A 16,744-nucleotide genomic window follows, 5' to 3' on the forward strand; every position below is an offset into this window, starting at 1 on the left:
TTTAATTACTTGTTTTGTTCTTTCTTAATTTCTGCCCTAATCCTTGTTTATGCAATTTCATTATTATTTCATTATGTTTAATGTTAGTTATTTTATTGTTATTAGTTTTGACAATATTAATAGCATGAGTAGCTAAATCAATTCATGTTGGGATAAGGGGATCTACGGTAGAAATGTGACGATGTAGTGAGTAGGTTAGATGAATCATTTGTGGGATTCTGTCCCCATAGCAATATTAATGTATTTACCGACTTAGTTGAGTGCACGCTTCTGAGTCACCTTTTAATCTGGTTAAATTTAATCATGGATCGGAAGATTGGACTAAATAGACCTGCTATGAACAGTAGACTACCCTGACGAGGACGGAAGTTAAGTTAGCGGAAACTTAGGATAGAAAGTGGAACGGAAGGACCTTTCCATATCCGTCTCACATGTGATTTATCTAGACTATTTTCAATTGAGTCACTGGACTACCATAGTGAACCGAAATCCTGACATGCCCCTTCTTTATTGATAGTTTATCTCTACTTTCTGCCTTTACTGCTCTTTCCTTGCTTCATTTTCTTTTACACCTTTAGTTTAGAAAACCAATTTACACCCCCCATTAGTGACCAAATAGACGGACTCTTTACAGATATCTTGTCTCCGTGAGGAGATCGACCTGACTTCCCTAGCTATATAGTTCGTTTAGTTAGTTATTTTTGATAGGTATACGACTGCCCTGTCATATAATATGAACATCAGATCTAAAGTTGCATGATTAATTTTGATTGATTTGGTATGTTTATTGGTTTTTATGTGATAAAATCGATAAAAGTGCAACTTTATTAGTCATAAAATTATTTCAAAATTTTTGGTTTAAATTTTGCCATTTCCAGGTTCTGGAAGTTATTTAAGAATGTTCAAAATTTTGATTTTGATTTTTCCTTAATTTTTATGTTTAATTTGGAATTAAATGATAAAAGTTATGTTTTATATGATTTATTCATGAAGTAAATTATTAATATTTTGTGGGGAAATTTTATTGAGTTTTTGGAATCTTTATAATATTCCAGTATTTACAAAATTGTGATTTCGAATTTTTCCAAATTTTATGATTTATTGGGAATTATTTCATAATTGTTATGATTAAGAGAAGTTTAATAAGCAATAATAGAAAACCAAGTTGAATTATTGTCAAAAATTTAGTGAATACTAATTTGTGAGTCTTAAAAAGGTTAGGATAATTAACTTGGGCTTAAATTTGATTTAAGTATTGATTTGTGATTTTTATAAGTTATTATCAGGCATTTCCGTAAAATCGGATTATATACGGTATAAGGTTTAAATAGGGCGATTTGGCACTTAATTTGGCATGTTAGATTATATAATAATGCTGCATATTTCTTTGATGAATGTCATATTTTATTTATGTAATTTTGAATTATATACTTTTATCGTAGTATGGCCTTAGTTTTAATCGGTATTACCCGTAATGAAAGTGATTACCGATTCGGTTGTAATTTTATTGTGATCTCGTATCACTTTTATTTTTACTAGTTTTTCATATTGCAAATGTATAATAGGAATAGCTATGTATTTTATTATATTTGTTATTCCGGCGTTCCTTCAAGATGGTGCCATTCGGAAGGTGTTTCGACAAGACGGAGTTCTCTTGGAAGGCGTGCCATATGAAGATTCTAGGGACCAAAGGAGTTGGTTTCCGAATTTGTAATAGATTATTAGATTTTCTATTTTACGAAAGGTTATACTAGGAAATTTATTTATTTCTTTGCATTTTTCTTTATATGTTACATGCATTGCCAAATCGCCATTAACATCACATGCATTTTTATATTTGCACATCGTCTTTTCGACCGTGTTGATTATAATTATCGTTAGTTCACTAATATAGTTCACATAAAAGTGATAGATAATAAATTGACAAGACCTCTCACGTATTTAAAATTGAGATTAACCTTTCCAAATAGTAGGACCCATGAATCCCTTTGACATTTGGAGTAGATTCATTTTTCCGAGGTACTTTCCTTTTTCATTGGGTAAGTGGGGTAATAACAAGTTATTACACACGAAATTTGGATGGACTTAACGGGACATGAAGACTAGTCTTATGTTCTGGGGCTAGAGATGAACTTAACGTAATTTCATCGACCGAGAGTTCTAATTGTAGAATCGGTTAAATAGTTAACCCACCGAGTTATATTAATAAGGGATATATCGGTTTCCCCGTGTCCGAGTTAATATGGATTTGGATCTCGGAATCATTTATATAATTGGATGGAGGTCATTATATAAATGCTAAAACATGCTAAAATGTTTTCATATATTAACGATGAATGTTTCTTTTACCACTATTTCGTTGTTTTATATTGTTCTTTATCTTCGCTCCTACTCATATACGATATCATTCGATTGTAACATGAGTCTCCGCTAAACCACTATTACTAGCGACAAATAGAATCTCTTTCTAAATCCTCAAATGAACCATTTAAATAGAGCATGGACTAGTTCCATAGGAATCGTTCTATTCCATAGAACTCCATAGGAGTTGTCCTATGTCATATAAGATTAGCATCTTAAAATTCCTAACATGCCTATGTATGATTTCTTGTGAAGATGTGTGAATAGAAGTAATGATTAGTCAAAATATGTTTTGATAATATTTTCTATGCATCCACGGTTCAAAGGTCTTATTGCTCAATCTAAACACTTGTCATCAAGCACTTAAGTTCATTAAGAAGATGACGATGTTAAATTGGAAAATTAAACTAGGAATTTATATGAAGATAAGTCTTCATCAAGAAGAAATTCTTGAAGTCAGTGGGAGCAATAAGAAGTAAGTACCTATCTTAATCGTTAAGGATAGAACTAGGTAAGAAAGAGAAGGTGTTAGACACTAAAATAGAGACAAATCCCAAATAAGTAAAGATCTAGGAAGTTGGTCGTGTGACTTCAACATATTCCTTCCTGAATATCTATGACATTGAAATTGCATTCTTGCCGATTATCACATCATGAGTATTTGATACAAATTTGTGAATCATGTTAGAAATTGCCACATTTCATGATTATGAAATATGGCAAAAGGATGACAAAACCACCTTTCTAAATGGGTATTTAGTGGAGGATGTGTTCATAACACAATCCGAGGGTTTTGTAAATCCTTAGAATCCTAACATTGAATAATCGTATGACCACTAGAAAGAGAAAGTTAAGAAATTTCCATGAATGGAACTAGGGTAGTTGCCATTTCATCCATGAACATATGAATGTTGTAGCATACTCATTTTAGTTTTGTATTTAGAAATGTACCTCAATAACGGTTATGATGTACAATATCTCAAATAAGAGTATAATTCAAGTTTTTGTATAAAACACAAAGTGTTTCTCAATTATTCAATTAAAACAAGCGTTGTGCCCTAACATACCATGATTAAGTTTACGATGAGACCATAAAAATCAAGGTAATTATATTCAAAATAGAAATAAAATGTCATATATATATACAAGACAGAAGTTGGTGACCCCAAATTATTTCTCATTCTCGATTGAAAATCGCATTAAAACTAGTTTTGACTAGTATCGCACACCATTTGATTGTGAATCTCATGAAATGTGCGAATCTTGTATTAAAAGCAAGATGGTTTGTGACTTTTCTTGAAAAGTATCGCAAATAGAATAAGATATTCACCTAATTATACTTCAATGTATGGTCGAATATATTTTCAATCTGAGAAGGTCATTATTACTTCTTCTCTTTTACCGACAAACTAGTACTTTGTTAAAATGGGGAGCAATAAAGTGATGACTTTTATCTGCACTAAAAGAAAGTGATATGGTATCACAAGATCACTATCATAATCACATCATATATGAACTTGTAACTTAATAAGATGCTTTATCTAGTCTCAACTCCATAAGAGTCCGAAATGAGCATAAACATGAAAATGTCTATTAAGCTTGATTAGTTGGTTGGTGGCAAAGGGTTTTGCACACAACAACAACACTTCATTGTATTCGAATATGATTTGATATAGTTGGATTTTAAAATCATCTTGCATAAGTTTTATAAATCGCAACTATCCTAAGGTAGGATACAAACTTAAGAAGAAATCTTAAGTGGAAGTTAATAAGGAGTTGAATTGTATGTTTTGATCATGTGATAAACTTTTCTCGAAATGTCGATTAGTTCTATTTATACATGGAGTTTAATGGGAGTACGGTGGTTTTATTAGTCTTATATGTGAATGACATATTGATCAATGTGAATGATGAAAGACTTAGGAGAGGAGTAATACATCTCTAAGGTATCCAAACCTATAAAGATAGTTCTAAGAGGATATTAGCATTAAATGAATATTCTTATATTGAAAAGAGTCTAGACAAGTTCAAATGTATTGAACATGTAGAAATTGAATCCACTTGCTTCCGCTGCGGGATTAATTCACGAAGTTAAGATGTATTACCATTCTTAAACCTCGTATACTTGGAGTATAACGAGATGTTACAAATCGAATCCTTGAGAGAAGTCTCTATTTAGCCACATATGTCATTAGTTAGTACTCAGGAAGTACTAAGGAAATGAAGCTAAGCATTTAGAAATGAGATGGTTTTATGTGCAAGGAGTTACACAAAAACCATATTCTAAACACATAAGGATGATTGGAGAATAATCTTGGCTATATCTTTTAAGGAGGATATCTGCTAGAAATATCCTAGGCAGTTGAACAATAAGATATATACAACGGAAATTAAGTACACTTCCAATAATGAGATATGCAAGAAGGAAGGAATGATAGTAGAATTCGGTTTTGTGATTTGGAGGAACTATGGTAGTTCGTTTCAATAACCGAAGGTCCTATCCCATTCACTGTGTGGACAGTGGGAGCTATACTAAGGCAAGAGAGCCTATATCTAGATTGGATCTAGACACGTACTCAAAAGGTTTTTGTAATAAAGATTACACATAACAATGGGAAATAGTATATTGTAAGGTTAGGAAAAGTGCAAAGTGTTGCTAAGACTTACTAACAAAAGGCCTTTTCATAGGCTTAACATGATAAGTCATGTCATTTGAATTGAGTTGAAATATGCAATTATATACAAAATGGAATATGGATTATAGATTATGTAGTAATGGATATTGTATCAATTTTACATATGTGATAATACATCCGTCGTTAGAGTTTAATTACAAACTCTTTTTATTACCTTGTTATATCCAAATAGGTTGTTGAGACAATATTGAACCCTATTAAGTGAACTGGATTAACATAGTATTGCCCCCTAGTTGCTTATATGAGGTGACATCTCTAAGTGACTAGAGTGTGATGCGATTGATGGCAAGTTCAAGTGCCATAGGTTCATAAGAGATGACTAGTCGATCACATAGGCAGACTGTATGAGTAACTCTGTCGGGCAGTGACCGCTTATAGAGTTCTAGTAATTCATATAGCCTGGTCGTGGCGAGAGCTACAATAGTATTCTTTTGAGTCAATTCTTTTACTAGAGACTGTTCACCCAAGTTGGCAAGTTTCTGAGTGACTTTAAATTATGCTTTACGACTTTCGTAAATGAGGTCAAATGGGAATATTTTGGGTCATGATGAACTTTGGCTAGACAAAGGGAATAGTGCGATAGGAATTGTCCACCTCCTTGTCCGGGTTATTTGAAATCTCAAGGCCACTCGAGGAGAAGTGAACTGGAAATGCGTGTACAGGCTCGGAAGGTATCTATGGTAGATAATTCCGGTCAGACAGTTACTCTCTAGATCGAGGAAACCACTCAAGATATGATCAAATGCAAGTACGACCTGCATAACACCTTGCATTGAGTGGGAGATGATGTAATAGGACAAGAGAATTGGTGACGCATAATTGTCTCGGACAAGTGGGAGATTTTTGGAGTATGTGTCCTCAACAATAGTGCAATCACGTATTTAAATCTCGTGATAAGAATACATAAGGGATAATACATTATATAGTCAACTGATCAACATTTATCGGTAACAATTGGCTGACTAGAGTTTGATGTTATTGTTGTTTGACGGTGGTGATCAGTTGATCCCTTGAGGTCACACCTAAAGGATGGAACCCAAATATTTCTGATCAAATGTATTTGATACGGGTTGATCGATCCCTGAAATTTTATATATATATATATATATATATATATATATATATATATATATATATATATATATATATATATATATATATATATATATATATATAGTTGTGTGAGTTTTGTTGAAGTCGAGTTTGGAACTTGACTCAACGCAAGTTTATTATTCAATTATGTGATGATTGACTAATGAAATTTTATATCTTATTGTAATGTGATTAAATAAGAATTAATTTAATGATTACGAGTTAATGCATTAAATTTGTTGAGGTTTTGTATATATTTTGAGGTAGAGGAATTGGTTAATATATTTACAAAGAAGTTGTAAATTAATTAAATTGGGCATTGTAGGAACCTTTATATATTGATATAATGGTAAAATATTACTTAAGAGTTAAGTGTATTGTACTTTTTAATTTTTATCATATAATTATTATATGATCACATTAATACTTAATTACACAAGATAATTAAGCATACGATTTAAACGCATTTGTTGGACAATTACGGAAAATCAAAACGGACCTATTTTGCATAGGTGACCCGTTTTTTTTTAGTAGACAAACATAATGATGTTTGTTCTTTTCTAAAATCACACTTTACTAGTGAAAGTGACTAGTCCTACAAGCTTTAATCATTATGCATTCCACTAACACACTACCCATTATGCATGACACTATTTTAAGTGTAAATTCACCCACATAGAGAGTGTGTGCTGTGAGGTTCCATGAGAGAGAAGAAAAGTTGTTTTCATTTTTCCTCTATAATTCACATGCAAACCTCTCACTATTATCTCACTACAACCACATTAGATTATCTAATTACTAAGGTAGTAATTCAAATAATATTAAGGGTTATTACTTATGCTATCTAGTTAATGAAATTAGTAATTTTTGGGTGAAATCTTGGTGCAACTAAAAGGAGGTGTTCATATTATTGAATCTATGGAGTTTTAGAGATCATCCCATGGTAGGGAGCTCAAGAACAAGCATAGGGATGTGTCCTTGCTTGTGCCCATTTTCGTCTCATCAACATTGTAAGAAAACTGTTTTCTCCTGATTCTTGTTTTAAGTTATGCATGCACTAGGTTCACAAAGACTAAATAAATGGTTAATTTAGATCTAATTAAAATGAGTTTAAGTATTTTTAGAGAATAAGAGAAAGAGAGAGGTTTTCATATATAATCAAGTATGTAAAAATGAAAAACTTATTGTCCATCTATATACACCAAAACCGACACCTCCTCTCGAGTGGGTGTGAATTTTTCTTATTTCATTAGCATGCTCATACTTTTTGTCATACCCATGCAATAGGCTAGGAAGTAGGGTGTAAGTGCAATCATGTTGTCTATTTGCATGAAAAAGAACAACGATCATCACACTAGTCACGAGTTTGACCTAAGAAGCTTTCAATTGTAAAAGGAATCACAAATTTTAGTTTTTATTTGAGGTCACACCTAGACGACCAAAATAAAGCTTATAAAGGAATTTAATTTTTCAATTCTCGATGAAAGAAGACATGATGCATTCTAAAATTCCAAATCTATCATGATATAGGGAAATTTAGATTGGCACTTAGATAAGTATCTTATGATTGATAAGATTCTTTATCTGTTTAATATTAACATAGGTTGACGAGGTTATTCATTTTGATGAAAGTGGAGTTACTATGAGAGAGTCATAGTCATTCACTGAACCCCATGAGGAGTTGATCACATGAAATCGATTGCTAATGTTTCCGCCATTAGAACGATCATATATGCCAATACATGCACATGCCATGATGAATCATATGCTTGGAGCATAATGAGTCAATAACAAGTTATTTAAATAAAAGTCATTTGAAAGCCTTCAAGAACATCCATTATAAATTCATGAGAAGGAATGAGGATCCGTTCTTATGTTTGGATAACATACTAAGTTATGAGTTGAAGGATTACACATACTCTAGTTTTCAAACCTAGGATTTATCGAAATCCTAGGCTAACTTTATTTACTCATGAATAAGTGACTAGAAAATTGTTTTAGAATCAACCATTTCAAATTCTAAAAATGGAATCTGAGTACATTGTGATAAGGTGGTTCATAAAAGGACTACAGGTAGACCCTTCCACCAAGTATTTTATCACAAGTTATATGATGACAGTGGGAGCATCTTTCAAGTTAAAGAGCCCAAGTCTATGAAGAAGTCTAGACATGTACTTAGAAAAGCTCATGACATTAGAAATGACATTGAATAGAAGGAAATATCAATTCATAAAGTTGGACTGAATGGATATATGGTATATCCACTAACCAAGCTTTTATTGCACTTTGACATGAGTAAAATATACACTTTAGATTATAAGATATGAAATAGTAATATGGTATTGACTATTCATATGTGATAATCGCATTTATCTTTTGAGTTTCCTAAACTCATCTATTACTTTGTTATATCCAAATAGGTTGTTGAGATAACATTGAACCCAATTAAAGTGAACTGGATTATAGTAATTGCCCCTAGTCACTCATATGAGGTCTCGTCTCTAAGTGACTAGAGTGTGAGTCAATTGATGGCAAGTTCAAGTGCCATAGGGTCATAAGAAATGACTAGTTGATCACATAGACAGACTGTTAGAGACACTTTCTCGGACAGTGACCGCTTATAGAGTTCGGGTAATTTATATAGCCTGGTCGTGGCGAGAGCTACTATAGTATTCTTTTGAGTCAAATCTTTGACTAAAGACTATTCGCCCAACTTGACACAGTTTCTGAGTGACTTTAAATTATGCTCTACGACTTTCGTAAATGAGGTAAAATGGGCATCTTTTTGGTCATGATGAGCTGTGGTTAAGCAAAGGGAATAGTTCGATAGGAATTGTCCACCCCATTGCCAGGGTTATTTAAAAATATCAGGGCCACTCGAGGAGTAGTGAACTGAAAATGCGTGGCCACGCTCAGAAGGAATCTATGGTAGATAATTCCGGTCAAACAGTTACACTCTAGATCGAGAAAACCGCTCTCGATATGATTACTTGCAAGGACGACCTGCAAGACACATTGTATTGAGTGCGAGATAGTAATAGGACAAGAGAATTGGTGACGCACACTTGTCTCGGACAAGTGGGAGATCGTTGGAGTTTGTGTCCTTGACAATAGTGCCTTCACATTATTAAAACTCATAATAAGAATACATGAAGGGATGATTCATATTTATACGTCAACTGATCAACATTAATCGGTAATGATTGGCTGACTAGAGTTTGACATTACTGTCTTTGACGGTGGTGATCAGTTGATCCCTTAAGGTCACACCTAAAGGACGATTCCCTTAATAGATAAATTAATTAATTGTATGATGATACGGATTAATTAATTTCTTATAAATTGAACAATTTACATATGTGAGTGATAATATGAATCTTATTATAATTCGATTAAATGAGATTCGTTTTAGTAAATAAAATGTTATATATTTTTAAAACTTTGTTTATGAAACAATTAAGTTAAGAATGATCGATTAATTATAATTACAATTTGTTGTAGATTATATTAACATGGACCATTTTATACACTTGTAATCATGAATTACTAGTCAATTGTTATATATAATTGTATTAATATATGTAATGACATTTAATTGTTAAATATGCATTAATATTATTAATAACATGTTACATGTTATATGTTACACATTATATGACAAACTGACAATTGACAAAAATAAAATGGACTTCATATTTTAAGGGCCACCGGTTTTTAAAGGAAGATTAGTGTGAATGGTTAAATTGTTTTAATAGTGGTAAACATAATGATTGCTATTAGAACCTATACTACACCCTAAAACTCTTTGATAAGAACAACTCTAAAAAGCAAAGAAACATGCATTGGCTCTCATATCCTCTCCATGCTACCGGTTTTTCCGCCCACTACCATAATAAGAATTGTTCTTATTCTTCATGATTCATTCTTATGTTTTTGTGTTTTTACAACTACTTTCTCTCATCTCTCTAAAATAAGTTTTAGACATTAAATTGTTCAAAATCTAATTTAGTTTAGATTACTATAGTAGTAATAAGAAATAATATTAGATTATATTTTAAGGTTAACTAGTAAGATAATCTAGCTTATTAATTAGTAGTTTTAAGGGGAAGTCGTGGTGCAATTGAAAGGAGGTTCTCACACTATTGGGACTAAGGGGATCACCCATTTACTTTGAGCTCAAGAACAAGTTAAGAAAGGTGTTTTTGCTTGTGCCCTTAAAAACCGTTTACATCATTGTAAGGGACCTTGTTCTTTCTTTTCTATTCTATTATGTTATGCATGCATAAGATCAATATCGGATTTAATGAGTAATTTAAATCTAAAATTAAAGGAGTTTAATTAGAGGGTTATAGAAACCTTTCAATTAATATGGTTTAATTAGATGTTGAGTAATTTAGATCTATTGCTCTGATACCCCTTGAAAGGTCTAAAAAACCCCTATTAAACTTATTTAATAGATTTTATAAATTACTCTTAATTTATACTCATATGAATCTAGAGCATGCATAACTTAAAACAAGAATGAGGAGAAAACGGTTTTCTTACAATGGTGATGAGACGGAAATGGGCACAAGCAAGGACACCTTCCTATGTATGTTCTTGAGCTCACTAACATTGGATGATCCTCCAAAACACCATAGGTTCAATAATATGAACACCTCCTCTTAGTTGCACCAAGATTTCACCCAAAAATTACTAATTTCATTAACTAGATAAAATAAGTAATAACCCTTAATATTATTTGAATTACTACCTTAGTAATTAGATAATCTAATATGGTTGTAGTGAGATAATAGTGAGAGCTTTGCATGTGAATTATAGAGGAAAAATGAAAACAACTTTTCTTCTCTCTCATGGAACCTCACGGCACACACTCTCTATGTTGGTGAATTTTACATTTAAAATAGTGTCATGTATAATGGGTAGAGTGTTAGTGGAATGCATAATGATTAAAGCTTGTAGGACTAGTCACATTCACTAGTAAAGTGTGATTTTAGAAAAGAACAAACATCATTATATTTGTCTACTAAAAAAAACGGGTCACCTATGGAAAATAGGTCCGTTTTGATTTCCCGTATTTGTCCGACAAATGCGTTTAAATTGTATGCTTAATTATCTTGTGTAATTAAGTATTAATGTGATCATATAACAATTATATGATACAAATTAATAAGTACTATACACTTAACTCTTAAGTAATATTTTACCATTATATCAATATATAATGGGTCCAGCAATGGCCAATTTAATTAATTTACAACTCCTTTGTAAATATATTAACCAATTTCCTCTACCTCAAAATATATACAAAACCACAACTAATTTAATGCATTAACTCTTAATCATTAAATTAATTCTTATTTAATCACATTATAATAAGATACAAAATTTCATTAGTCAATCATCACATAATTGAATAATAAACTTTCGTTGACCCGAGTTCCAAACTCGACCTAAACAAAACTCACACAACTATATATATATATATATATACATATATATATATATATATATATATACATATATATATATATATATATATATATATATATATATATATATATATATATATATATATATATATATATATATATCAAATACACATATATAGAAATATCAGGGACTGATCAACCCGTTTCAAATACATTTGATCAGAAATATTTGGGTTCCAACCTTTAGGTGTGACCTCAAGGGATCAACTGATCACCACCGTCAAACGACAGTAAAGTCAAACTCCAATCAGCCAATCGTTACCGATAAATGTTGATCAGTTGACTATATAATGTATAATCCCTAATGTATTATTATCATGAGATTTAAATACGTGATCGCACTATTGTTGAGGACACATACTCCAACAATCTCCCACTTGTCCGAGACAAGTGTGCGTCACCAATTCTCTTGTCCTATAACATCATCCCCCACTCAATGCAAGGTGTCTTGCAGGTCGTACTTGCATTTGATCATATCTTGAGTGGTTTCCTCGATCTGGAGAGTAACTGTCAGACCGGAATTATCTATCGTAGATACCTTTCGAGCGTGGCCACGCATTTCCAGTTCACTACTCCTCGAGTGGCCTTGAGATTTCAAATAACCCTGACAAGGGGGTGGACAATTCCTATCGCACTATTCCCTTTGTCTAGCCACAGCTCATCATGGCCCAAAAGATGCCCATTTGACCTTATTTACGAAAGTCGTAGAGCATAATTTAAAGTTACTCAGAAACTGTGCCAACTTGGGTGAACAGTCTCTCGTCAAAGAATTGACTCAAAAGAATACTATAGTAGCTCTCGACACGACCAGGCTATATGAATTACCAGAATTCTATAAGTGGTCAATGCCCGACAAAGTGTCTCATACAGTCTCAAACAGTCTGCCTATGTGATCGACTAGTCATCTCTTATGACCCTATGGCACTTGAACTTGCCATCAATCGCATCACACTCTAGTCACTTGGAGACGTCACCTCATATAAGCAACTAGGGGCCAATACTATGTTAATCCAGTTCACTTAATAGGGTTCAATATTGTCTCGATAACCTATTTGAATATAACAAGGTAATAAAAAGAGTTTGTAATTAAACTCTAACGACGAATGTATTATCACATATGTAAAATTGATACAATATCAATTACTACATAATCTATAATCCATATTCCATTTTGTATATAATTGCACATTTTAACTCAATTGAAATGACATGACTTATCATGTTAAGCCTATGAAAAGGCCTTTGGTTAGTAAGTCTCAGCAACACTTTGCACTTTTCCTAACCTTACAATATACTATTTCACATTGTTATGTGTAATCTTTAGTATAAAAACCTTTTGAGTATGTGTCTAGATCCAATCTAGATATAGGCTCTCTTGCCTTAGGATAGCTCTAACTGTCCTCACAATGAATGGGATAGGACCTTCGGTTATTGGAACGAACTACCATAGTTCCTCCAATTCACAAAATCAAATCCTAATCTCATCTCTTCCTTCTTGCATATCTCATTATTGCAAGTGTACTCAATTTCCGTTGTATATATCTCATTGTTCAACTACCTTGGACGTTTCTAGCAGATATCCTCCTAAAAAAATATAGCCAAGATGATTCTCCAATCATTCTTATGTATTTAGAATATGGTTTTTGTGCAACTCCTTGCACATAAAACCATATCATTTCTAAATGTTTAGCTTCATTTCCTTAGTACTTCCTGAGTACTAACTACTGAACTATGTGGCGATATAGAGACTTCTCTCACGAATTCGATTTGTAACATCTCGTTATAATCCAAGTATACGAGGTTTAAGAATGGTAATACATCTTAGCTTAATGAATTAATCCCGCAGCGGAAGCAAGTGGATTCAATTTCTACATGTTCAATACATTTGAACTTTTCTAGAGTCTTATCAATATAAGAATATTCATTTAACGTTAATATGCTATTAAAACTATCTTTATAGGTCTGGATACCTTAGAGATGTATTATTCCTCTCCTAAGTCTTTCATCATTCACAGTGATCAATATGTCATTCACATATAAGATTAATAATACCACCGTACTCCCACTAAACTCCATGTATAAACAGAACTAATTGATAATTCGAGAAAAGTTTATCACATGGTCAAAACGTACAATTCAACTCCTTAACTTCCACTTAAGATTTCTTCTTAAGTCTGCATCCTACCTTAGGATAGTTGCGATTTACAAAACTCATGCAAGAAAATTTTAAAATCCAACTATATCAAATCATATCCGAATATATGTAACACCCCCATATTCTGAGGAGCCTTAACTAGGCCTTCCTTAGCATATAAGGGCGTTACCATCTCGGTTGTCCGAGGTAAGTAATCATCAAAAGTCGATAAAAGAACAATTATAGTTATAATGCAAGCATTACAACCAACATAACAAAATAAAGATACAACTCGTCAGCTACACACTATCTCTATCAAAACTCGTGAGGACTCATCCCCGCCAGGACTCCAGCCATCAACGACATCAATACCTGCTAAGACTGACTGCTCACTATAAGGGATCATGGCAGACACGTAAACAAACAAGACAATCACACAAGGTCAGTAACTAAGACAAGACATAGCGAAACCAACAACAATCACCAACACTTTACAAACACAACCAGTCACACACAATCACACCCACTCCAATCAATCTCCGTCACCGACTGTCCATCGGACCAGCCCTGCCAGTGGGGGACCGCAGCCGTACCCACCAAATCCCTGCTCATCATACCGAGCGATAACCCTATCCCATTAATCTGCACATCCCCTCCCGTGGCGGGTTCCACGGAGGGCGATACTAGGGCGTGAAGCCACTCCCGCAAGCGACTCCACTCAGCCGAGGACGCACCTCGAGAACCAGAGACAAACAATCACAGAAAGCTTCAATACAATAACAACCAACAAACTGTATACACCAATCAACTACCGCATATACGCTGCCACACAACTACAACACAACAACCACGACATAACAACCGACACACTAGACCATCCACATAAACTGAGTAGGCGAACCTACCTTTTAGCAACTGCAACCATTCCATGTCCACATACGCAATATCCAGCAACCAAGCCACACCTATATATACAACACAACCATCTAACACTATCAAGCAAACCCTAACTGCAAGGACAAGGATACGGATGATGATGACGACATACCTACAAGAGAAAACCTGGCAAAAGACCGCTACCCGACTCAAGCTATGCTCTCCTAAGGCAGAAGAACCTTCAAAGGCTTTCATGGAGGTTATATGGTGAAGAGAAGGGAAGGAGGCGACCTAAGGATCTGAAGAAAAGAGGCGGAAATGATATGCGGATTTAACAAAACACGATAATAAACCCTCGCTTAAAACACGTTACTCGATCGAGTGGCCCACCTACTCGATCGAGTGTCCCCTACTCGATCGAGTATCTATGCCACTCGATCGAGTAGCCTCTACTCTATCGAGTACCACCCGTAACCCACAAGACAAGGTAACTTTGGTACGCACTTCTAAGGACTATTACTGCTCCCAAGGTTAGTCAACGCTGGTCAACAAGTCTCTAATATGGCGGGTATTACAAGCTTCCCCCCTTAAAAAGAACTTCATCCCCGAAGTTCAACTCACTTATCTCAAAGCACAAGACCCGGGACAAAACGACATCACTACTCTTTCGACATAGGTCACTACTCCCCGGAAATACCATCCTCCATGTCATCATCATCAACTGTCTAACGCTCCATATAGATCGACCTCTACAAGCTACCACTTGAAATACCAACCTCACAACACGAACCGGCACAACAAACGATTACCCAACACCTTACAAGATTACACTTTCACTAGCAACAACCATCAACATAAAACATGTCACATATCAACACGCAGCATGACTATATCACCATGTTACTCAACAAAGCGATTCTATTCCAACACATGACATCATAACTATCTCTTTATGACCGTCTTTTAAAACATACTATCAACTTTTACTTCGACACACGAATTACTCAACGAACCAATGCAAACAATTACAACTTCATACAAGAAATGTAACCAAAGTAAATAGAAAACATTATAAACAAACAACAAAATAATTGCAATATCGGCCTTTTTATTTTGCGACATTACTTTTCCCCTCTAAAAGGAACTTCGTCCCTGAAGTTCACCACCAAATCACTACACATGTTATGTACTACTTACGTCTTGACACATATATCTAACCCATATCATACATTATTGACATTACTCATTAATTAGACAACCATAAAACCATAAAACATATGCAACCATATTCGAATAACTAGCCACCGTCAAGAATGCATGTATATATCATTTGTATTTGTATATGGAAGGACACATCTCCGGTGAAATATAATTAGTAGACATTACGGATGTAAAATGAATGCAATAAGAAACAATTACTACTTCACTATTCATTACAAATACGCATCTAAAATCCAAACACGACTTCCAACATATGAAATTAACGGTTCAAACATGTTACTAATCATCAATACCCATGTTAAACACCAAACATGTAATTATATAACCATTAAACAATTTTAATTTTACGAAAAGTTACTGTAACAGTGCTACTCGATCGAGTATATAGGGTACTCGATCGAGTGCCTGCTACTCGATCGAGTGTCTTGGCTACTCGATCGAGTAGCCCTGAGATCAGAACACTCCAACCCTGTCACACCTGCAGCTACTTGACCGAGTATGAGGTACTCTGCCAAGTACCTACAGATCAAAATATTGGAAAGATCCTGTCATACACCATGTATATATATATATAAAACGTCACTGAAACATGAGTCGGGATGACAACCGACCCCCAAAATCCTGCAAACAAGTTCAACTAAGCAAATCCGGCCTTATGGCCATCCATACAAACCAAAATAAAAGTTCCAACTAAGAACGACTACCATGATCAAACATCATCAATCATAAACCAAAGAAAGAAAAAGGAGTATCACTCCTGCTGCTGCTGCTGCTCATCCATCATCTCATCTCCACCACCATCTACTCCTGAGGTGCCTGCTCCCGATGACCCAATACCCGCATCAACCCCTGCCCCAGCTCCAGGACTCACA

Source organism: Silene latifolia, chromosome Y (assembly GCF_048544455.1).
Source record: "Silene latifolia isolate original U9 population chromosome Y, ASM4854445v1, whole genome shotgun sequence".
Taxonomy (NCBI): domain Eukaryota; kingdom Viridiplantae; phylum Streptophyta; class Magnoliopsida; order Caryophyllales; family Caryophyllaceae; genus Silene; species Silene latifolia.